Genomic DNA, 9,562 nt, shown 5'->3' on the forward strand with positions numbered 1-9,562 from the left:
TCCGTGGTGTTCTTTTTTAGGGTCTATTTCAGAAGGAGTTCGATGAATTCTTACAACATCTACTTTCCCCTCTGTTTCTATTATCTCTGGACAGTTCTCTTTAATAATTTCCTGTAAAATAGAATCTAGGATCTTATTTTGGTCATAGTTTTTGGGAAGTCCAATGATCCGCAGATTATCTCTCCTAGATCTATTTTCCAGGTCTATAGAATTTCCCAGTAAGTATTTGACGTTATTCTCCAGCTTTTCATTTTTTTTTTTTTGTTTTGTTTGACTGATTCTTGGGTTCTCAGTGAATCATTCATTTCTATTTGTTCCATCCTGAATTTTAAGGAGTTATTTTCTTCATTCACAGTTTTTACTTCTTTTTGTAAATGCCCAATTTCGTTTTTAAATGAGTTATTTTTGCTCTATTGATTTTTTTTTCCATTTCCCTAATTTTTTTTTTTGAGAATTATTTTCTTCTTCCAATTCAGAAATCCTATTTTCTTGGGACTCTTTTATGTTCTCCAATTCAGAAATACTATTTTCTTGAGATTTTTTTATCTTCTCCAGTTCAGAAATCCTACTTTCCTGTGTTTTTTTTTTTTACCTTTTCTAATTCACTAATTTTGTTTCCCTGCATCTCCTGTGAATTCTTTATTTTTTCCAACCCCAATTTCACAACGTTGTTATTCTCTTTCCTTTCCCCATTTTTCTTCAAACTCTCTTAACTTTTTAATAGTCTCTTCAAGGAGAGAGTTATGTGATGGGGGGCAGGAATTATTCCCCTTTAGGTTGTTATCTGCTGACTCTCTGCTGTTAACTTCCTTGGGCTTGGATACCTGCTCTTTCTCTGTGTAGAAGGAATCTATATTTTTGGGGGGCTTTTTGCTCATACTTAAAAAATCTTTTCGGGTCTGTCCCTGGGGTAGGAAATTATTTCTTTCTTTCTTTACCACTTCTTCCCAGACTTGATGGATGCAGCGGCCCCTGCGCCTGAGCTAAGAGAGAGCTCTGGGAGAGAGTTCCCCACCCCCTCCCTGGAAGTGCCTCAGAGGCGATCAGCAGTGCTGTGCTTTGAGGGCACTGTGTTCTAGTGGCTTCCCTGATGTTTGAGACTGTACAGTAAAGGCGACTCAAAGCCTAGCCTATGTGTCCGGGTGAGACGTGGATGTCTGCAGCAGGTGACCTGAAAAGCCCCTGCGCTCACACTGGAAGTGTCTGCCAGAAACCGCGGTCCCTAGTTCAAAGGTTCTGCTTCTCTGGGACTTCCATTCCACAGCCTCTAGCCAAGCCAGGCAATATGAGTTACAGCCCCGCCCACTTTTCAATCTCTTAACTACCCCCCAGGTGAAAGCCTGGATTGCCTATGTCGGCCACACCCACCAGTGCCAAGATGTGCTGAGTCACCCCCGGGATCCAGGAAGATCCAATCTGGTTTTAAATTTTAAAGTTGCTGAGATTTCTCTTCTGAACTGCTGTATTATAAGCAGAGAAGAGCTAACAGCCTGTGCCAGATTCTTCTATCTCAGTGGATTCTCTGATCCCAGAGCCCTCCCCAGCGCGATCAGCGCAGTGTGCCACCACCCCACCGTCTGCACTGGCCTCTCTTCTTCCTCCCCTGGGAGCTGACCTTTCCTGTTCAAATTCCAGATTCTCTTCAGCTGGTAAGTCGTGCTTCCAGTCCTTGTGGATTCTATCAGTCCAGCGCTATTTCTGAGGCTGAGTAAATCTAGTTGGTTGTGAGGGAAGAAAGGAGCTTACACAGTCGCGGTGTATCTTCTCCACCATCTTGGCTCCACCCATGAACCAAGACCATTTTGTTTTCATCTTTATGTCTCCAAGGTCTAGTGTAATACATGACCCCTAGTAAGTATGTAATATATGTTTGCTCCTTGTTTAGTTGTGCTTTGCTGATTGAGTAGTCTAAGGAAGATGGGTGAGGTAGGCTACCAAATGAATGATATGGTCACAAAAGACACAGGGACCAGAAACTGGGGACATGAGTAGAAGCAGCCAGCGGGAAAGGGAGCTAAGCCCCCATATTGCTCTTGGGATGGAACCTACGTTTTGGCTGAAAAGCAAGAGGAGCTAGGGCCACAGTTAAGACCCCAGACAGCTTTATCAGGTAACTTTCATCATATAGAATTTGGAAAACACCCCATTGAACGCTGCAGATCTAGAATCCCCTTGTTAATTAGGCCAGAGTTGTCTGTACAAGACAAGATCTGTTTCAATCTAGCCTCTATTTTGCTGACCTGTTGCCTCAGTTTCTTTAACTGAGAGTGTGGATAATAGCACCTACCTCCCAGTGTTGTTGAGGAGAGAATATATGTAAAGTGCTTAGCACAGTGCTTGGTACATAGGAGTTTAATAAATGCTTGTTTCCTTAAGAAATATTGGTAAATTGGAAGTGATTCGAAGTGGAAAAATGGCAGAGCTACCACGGAAAAGCTCCAACAGTTCTTGCCCTCAAGGAGGTGGTTTTCTGTAGATGAGACCCTCCAAGCCCAAGCCCAGAAGTGGAAAGCCCAAGATGGAGGATGAGAAGGTGCTGTCAGAGAGCAATCCAGACCACCTTCTCTTCCACACCCTGGGAGGATTCCCAAGGCCAAACTAAGCACTAGCTCTGGAAGCCGGCTTGACTGGCTTGTCAAAGCCTTCTGGGGCCCTTCATCCAATGAAGGCTGCATTCTGCTTGGGAGTTAGTTTGGTTTCATTTTATTGCCAGGGCCTGTACATCAATTCACAAGAGGTATTGTTCCAGCTTTATCATTCAGTGCAAACATCTTTTGTGGCTAACCTGAGGTTTGCCACTATCTATGGAATCAAATCAGAAGGGGTTTTCCCATCTCCAATCTTGCTGGCTCCAGAGCACCCATTTGCTTTTCTAGCACTCTTACTATCCCCCTTCTTCATCCAGGGGATTTAGGTTCCCAACTTCTGAAGAAAGGTTAGATTTTCAGAAACAGAAATTTTACATTTCAGTCATATAGATTATAATGAGCACAAGTCAGGCAGAAGAAACTTCAAAGGGGGAATGGGGGGCTCTAGCACAAGCCTGTGGGGACACCAATTATTTTCTGGCTCAGCCTTCGCCTGGAGCTGAGGGGAAGCACCTGGATGCAAATCTCTAAGCCAGTCCCTTGTCATTCTGAATTGCCCTCCAGGTATGGAATGGCTGCTCTGCTCCTCCAGGAAGATCCAAAAGACTTCAGCAGGGCCACTTCCTAGCTTCTCTGGGACTTCTCTGGCTAGAACACAACAGACCTGCTGCTTGTTAACCCCCAATAGCTCTTTGCTCCCAGACTTTCAGACGGTCCCAAGCCTCTGATGGCAAAGGTCCTGGTTACAGTTGTTTCACAATCTCAAAGAAGAAGAAATCTGCCTCCCTCTCTTATTCCCAAACCCAGATAGGATATAGCCAGCTTTACCCATCAGCAGTATGGGCTAGCTGCAAATAAGGGAAAAATTTAATTTACCCAATAAGTTTGCCAACAAGTATTTCTTTAGATTAACGAGCTGGCAAATCTAATCACTAGATAGCACAGAAGAAACTGGGAAATATCACTAATCATGTGGAAGCTGAAAGAATGACAACTTGACACTTTTGGAAACAGAAAAAAACTTTTTTTTTTAAAAACCCCATCAAACTCCGCAACATCTGTCCCCTTCCCCCCACCAGTACAATAAACTCCAAAGTATAGATCAAAACTCCCCAACAACAATCAGCAACATCATCTGTCCCCTTCCCCCCACCAGTACAATAAACTCCAAAGTATAGATCAAAAATCCCCAACAACAATCTAAATCCCGTTTGAAGTAGATCTTCAAGGCCCGAAAACATGTGTTCAATATCGCCAGAATCTGGTCACTCTGGGTTCAGTATCTCCTTTGCTTCAGTATTGGCTTATAGGTTGCCTGAAAAGGTAAAATGTTACAGCATAAGTGAAAGATATGTGTCCTTTTAATATACTGGAAAAACCATCCATAAACTGCAATATTTTTTGGGGGGTGTTTGTATATTTTAATCCAGCTATTCATTCTCTTCTGCCTATAAATCTCGTTTCTACCTATAAATCTCTTTTCTGCTTATAAATCCCTTTTTTAATCTAAAAATCTCTTTTCTATTATAAATCACTTTATTATAAATCTCTTTTCTACCTATAAATTGCTTTTCTTCCTATAAATCTCTTTTCTACCTATAAACATTTCTACTACAAATCTATCTTTTCACTTATCTATCCATCATTATCTTTTTAACTATGCATCAAGTGTATCTATTCAATCTATTTGTGTATCCTATCTATCCCATCCATCCATCACCAGTTTTCTATGTATCTAGTCTATTGGTCTATTTGTCCACGCATCCATTCTCATATTCACATACTACTCCCTTTGCTGTCAGGATCCAACTGGGTTGTTGTGGCGAGATCATCACCTTTAAGTCAGAAAAGTTTGGGTGTTCTCCGGCGCGTCACAATGAGCATCACACAATGAGGTCTCCATGGCCAAGGTAAGCAAGGAAACTGCTCATCAGATGAGGATTGTGCCAGGCTTTATGCGGAGGTTTTCTTTTAAAAATATTTTTTAGGAAACCTTTTTATTTTAGAAAACATATGAAGGGGAAAGTTTTCAACACTGAGCCTTGTGAAACCTGCTGTTCCAACATTCCCCCTCCTTCCTTCCACCTCCTTCCCTAGATGACCGGTAATTACATGTTAAATATGTGAAAATATATGATAAATCCAATGTATATAAAAATATTTATGCAATTATCTTGCTTATGCAGAGATTTTCTTCCTACTTCTTTTTTTTGTTGAATAAGTAGTAAAAGCAATAGTAATAATACTAGGAATAGGAGTTACACTACTAGTAGTAGAAATAGTAGTAATAGTAATAGTAAAGTAATAGTAATAGTAATAGTAAAGTAATAGTAATAGTAATAGTAAAGGTAGTATTACAAATAATAGTAGTAGTGGTAGTAGAAGGAGTATTAATAGGAATAAGAGCAATGATAGTAGTAGTAGCAGGAGGAAGAGAACTAGAAGGAATGGGAGTAGTATGAATAGTAACAGTAATAAGAGTGGGAGTAATTGTAGTAGTTGTTGGAAGAGTAATAGTAGTAATCTTAAGAGTGATACTAATAGGGGTAGGAAGAGGAGTAATAGTAGAAGTAGTAGTAATAATAATAGGTGTAAGAGTACGAGTAATAATAGTAGTAGTAAGAATAGTATCTGACATTTACACAGTGCTTCACCATCTCCAAAGTAATATAGACCATGTTTTCTCTGATGCTACCCCTAAGGCTCAGACCCACCCTTATGGGAACAGCCAGACTCTCCCATCCTTGAGCCAGGGAGATGCATGTCCTGTTATTTAGGGTTCAGTACCTGTGTTCCAGGCTTCAGGGAAGAAACAAGATCTTTCACCATTTAGGCTTCCGATATCGTTACCCCACCAACCACAAAGAGGATCTGCAGTGGATGGTCACCGGGATGAGGTCGGCTCACCTGTAACATTCACCATAACAAGGATGGGGTCAGCCATCAGACAAGCATGTCAGGTTAATATATGACTCATTAATGATCAAATAAAGATCTTACGTTAGGACATAATGTTCGTAGATTTTCAGCTGTGGAATCAGAACTTTAGAACTAGAAATGTAGTCTCCTTGTGGTCGTGGAGCTCAAGTATCTCATTTAACATGTGAGGAAACTGACGCTCAGGGAGTTTAAGTGATAATAAAAAGTCATGCAGGTAAGAAATAATCAGCACAGCAAAATTCCACTTGTTTAATGTTACTTTATTACAGTGTCTTTCCCGTATCCCATCCCACCACCTTTTTTTTTTTTTTTTTTTTAATAATTAATATGTTTAGCTATAGGTTAAAAGATTGAAGTATGGAAATATACACACACATATATGCACACACATACACACATATGTAATGAACACTTAGAGTTAACATGATAGTATAAACAGGATCTGTTTGACTCTTGTCTCTGCCTTTTACAACCTGTATGCGCTGGGACAATATACTAAATATACTTAACCACCCTGAGTCTCAGTAACTTTCTCTGTAAAATATGGAAGCAGAAACCCTGAAATATTCCCGCCAGCTCAAAATCCACGATGCTGTGACTCTACTTGAAACCAAATATTTCTCAAAGGCTTATTCTCGGTGGAGCAAAAATGATTGTACCATTCCCATTTTACAGATGAGGAAATTGAGGCAAACACAGATTAAGTGACTTGCCCAGAGTCCTACAGTTGGTGTTTGAAATCAGGTGCTGATTCAAGTGTGGTCCAACAGTGTTATCCACTGTACCAGCCAGCTGCCAATAATTTTAGAAAAGGTCTTCATCTATATGTAACTGAATTCAACAAGCATTTATGAAACCTCTAATATGAGCAAGTCATCTTGTTTCTGGGAACCAGGCATAGGATGATGAAAAAGAAAATAGTTTCTGAACTCAAAGAATCTGCTTTTGATTGTTTGTTTGTTTGTAAAGGTAGGCTCTCTATTTCCCAGATTATTTGTACTTCTAGTACATATAGGGTTAGTCAGCAACCTGGCCCTACCTTCAACCCCTTATTAACACTGACTGCAGGAGGGAAACTGAAGATAGATTATCTCTATATAGCTGCTTTACCTTCATGAACATGCTAAATCCCAGTTTATGTAGATCACTGAGGTCCGAAGACATGCCTTCAATATCACCAGCATCTGGTCACAAGTGGTTCAGTATCTCCTCTGCTTTAGCAGTGGCTTATAGGATGCCTGAAAAGGTAAAATGTTACAGCATAAGTGAAAGATATGTGTCCATTTGATCTACTGGAATAACCATCCACAAACTGGAATTTTTTGCGGGTGGGGGAAGAGGGAAGGAAAGAGAAGTCAAATATTTCCCAAGCCAGATAGAAAGCAACCATTTTAGCTTCTATAATATTGAAGAATAAAATATAATAGTTTAATACTGACCTGAAGGCAGTCTCAATCTTTGACAGGAGCACTTGGTATGATGCTGATGAGGACCAGAAAGGATCTCTTTTTCCAGTAATTTATTTACTGATTTACCTAACCCTCCATTGACTCAATCATTATCTATGTATATTTAATGCAGCTATTCATTCTCTTCTGCCTATAAACCCCTTTTCTACCTATAAATCTCTTGTCTAATTAAAAATCACTTTTTTTATCTAATAATCTGTTTTCTACTTATAAATCGCTTTAATTACTATAAATCTTTTCTACTTATAAATTGCTTTTCTTCCTATAAATCTCTTTTCTACCTATGAATCGCTTTTCTTCCTATAAATCTCTTTTCTGCCTATGAATCGCTTTTCTACTTATAAATCTCTTTTCTACCTATATATCACTTTTCTTCCTATAAATCTCTATTCTACCTATAAACTTTTCTACTATAAATCTATCTTTTCACTTATCTATTCATCATTATCTTTTTAACTATGCATCAAGTGTATCTATTCAATCTATTTGTCTATACTATCTATCCCATCCATCCATCACCAGTTATCTATGTATCTAGTCTAATAGTCTATTTGTCCACTCATCCATTCTTCTATACACACATCCTACTCCCTTTGCTTTCAGGATCCAACTGGGTTGTTGTGGCGAGATCATCACCTTTAAGTCAGAAAACCTTGGGTGTTCTCAGGCATGTCACAATGAACTAGAGCATGTCACAATGGGCATCACCCAATGAGGTCTCCATGGCTAAGGTAAGCAAGGCAACTGCTCATCAGATGAGGATTTTGCTCAGGCTGTATGCAGAGGTTTTCTTTTAAAAATATTTTTTAGGAAACCTTTTTATTTAAAAAACATATGAAATGGCAAGTTTTCAACACTGAGCCTTGCTAAACCTCCTGTTCCAACATTCCCCCTCCTTCCTTCCACCTCCTAGCCTGGGTGACCTGTAATTACATGTTAAATATGTGAAAATATATGATAAATCCAATGTATATAAAAATATTTATACAATTATCTTGCTTATGCAGAGATTTTCTTCCTACTTTTTTTTGTTGACATCATTTTCCGCAATAATATGTAAACTTTGAGGGCAAGACCATTTTTTTTAATTCATTTTTCCAAATTATCCCCCCCCTCCATTCTCTCCCCCCCCCCGATGACAGGCAATCCCATACATTTTACATGTGTTACAATATACCCTAGATACAATATATGTGTGTAAATACCATTTTCTTGTTGCACATTAAGTATTAGATTCCGAAGGTATAAGTAACCTGGGTAGATAGACAGTAGTGCTAACCCTTTACATTCACTTCCCAGTGTTCCTTCTCTGGGTGTAGTTATTTCTGTCCATCATTGATCAACTGGAAGTGAGTTGGATCTTCTTGTTGAACATGTTGAACATTTCCACTTCCATCAGAATACATCCTCATACAGTATTGTTGTTGAAATGTACAGTGATCTTCTGGTTCTATTCATTTCATTCAGCAACAGTTGATTTAAGTCTCTCCAGGCCTCTCTGTATTCCTCCTGCTGGTCATTTCTTACAGAGCACTAATATTCCATAACCTTCATATACCACAATTTACCCAACCATTTTCCAATTGATGGGTATCCATTCAACTTCCAGTTTCTAGCTACAACAAAAAGAGCTGCCACAAACATTTTGGCACATGCAGGTCCCTTTCCGCTCTTTAGTATTTCTTTGGGATATAATCCCAATAACAGCAATGCTGGGTCAAAGGGTATGCACAGTTTGATAACTTTTTGGGCATAGTTCCAAATTGCTCTCCAGAATGGCTGGATTCTTCCACAACTCCCCCAACAATGTATCAGTGTCCCAGTTTTCCCACAGCCCCTCCAACATTCATCATTATTTGTTCCTGTCATCTTAGCCAATCTGACAGGTGTGTAGTGGTATCTCAGAGTTGTCTTAATTTGCATTTCTCTGATCAGTAGTGATTTGGAACACTCTTTCATATGAGTGGAAATAGTTTCAATTTCATCATCTGAGAATTGTCTGTTCATATCCCTTGACCATTTATCAATTGGAGAATGGTTTGGTTTCCTATAAATCAGGGTCAGTTCTCTATATATTTTGGAAATGAGACCTTTGTCAGGACTTTTACTTTTAAAAATATTTTGCCAATTTGTTACTTCCATTCTAAGCTTGTTTGCATTACTATTGTTTGTAGAGAAACTTTTTAGTTTGATGTAATCAAAATCTTCTATTTTGTGATCAATAATGATCTCTAGTTCTCCTCTGGTCATAAATTCCTTCCTCCTCCACAGGTCTGAGAGGTAGACTATTCTCTGTTCCTCTAATCTATTTATGATCTCATTCTTTATGCCTAAATCATGGACCCATTTTGATCATGGTGTTAAGTGTGGATCCATATCTAATTTCTGCCATACTAATTTCCAGTTTTCCCAACAGTTTTTTTCCGAATAATGAATTTTTGTCCCTAAAGGTGGTATCTTTGGGTTTGTCAAAGATTAGATTGCTATAGATGTACCCTTTTTTGTCCTTTGTATCTAATCTGTTCCACTGATCTACCGTTCTATTTCTTAGCCAGTACCAAATGG

General features: G+C 39.1%; 1 long non-coding RNA gene across 1 annotated transcript; it reads right to left on the bottom strand.

Moving 5' to 3' along the window:
- Nucleotides 1-3,590: 3,590 nt before the first annotated feature.
- LOC141560884 (uncharacterized) lies at nt 3,591-7,671 on the bottom strand. The gene is made up of 4 exons (XR_012487865.1): nt 6,968-7,671; nt 6,639-6,766; nt 5,376-5,495; nt 3,591-3,903 (listed from the first exon to the last, which is right to left on the bottom strand). It is a non-coding gene; the product is annotated as an uncharacterized LOC141560884 (long non-coding RNA).
- Between the last annotated feature and the right edge of the window lie 1,891 nt (nt 7,672-9,562).

The sequence above is a fragment of the Sminthopsis crassicaudata genome, chromosome 3, assembly GCF_048593235.1.
Source record: "Sminthopsis crassicaudata isolate SCR6 chromosome 3, ASM4859323v1, whole genome shotgun sequence".
Taxonomy (NCBI): Eukaryota; Metazoa; Chordata; class Mammalia; order Dasyuromorphia; family Dasyuridae; genus Sminthopsis; species Sminthopsis crassicaudata.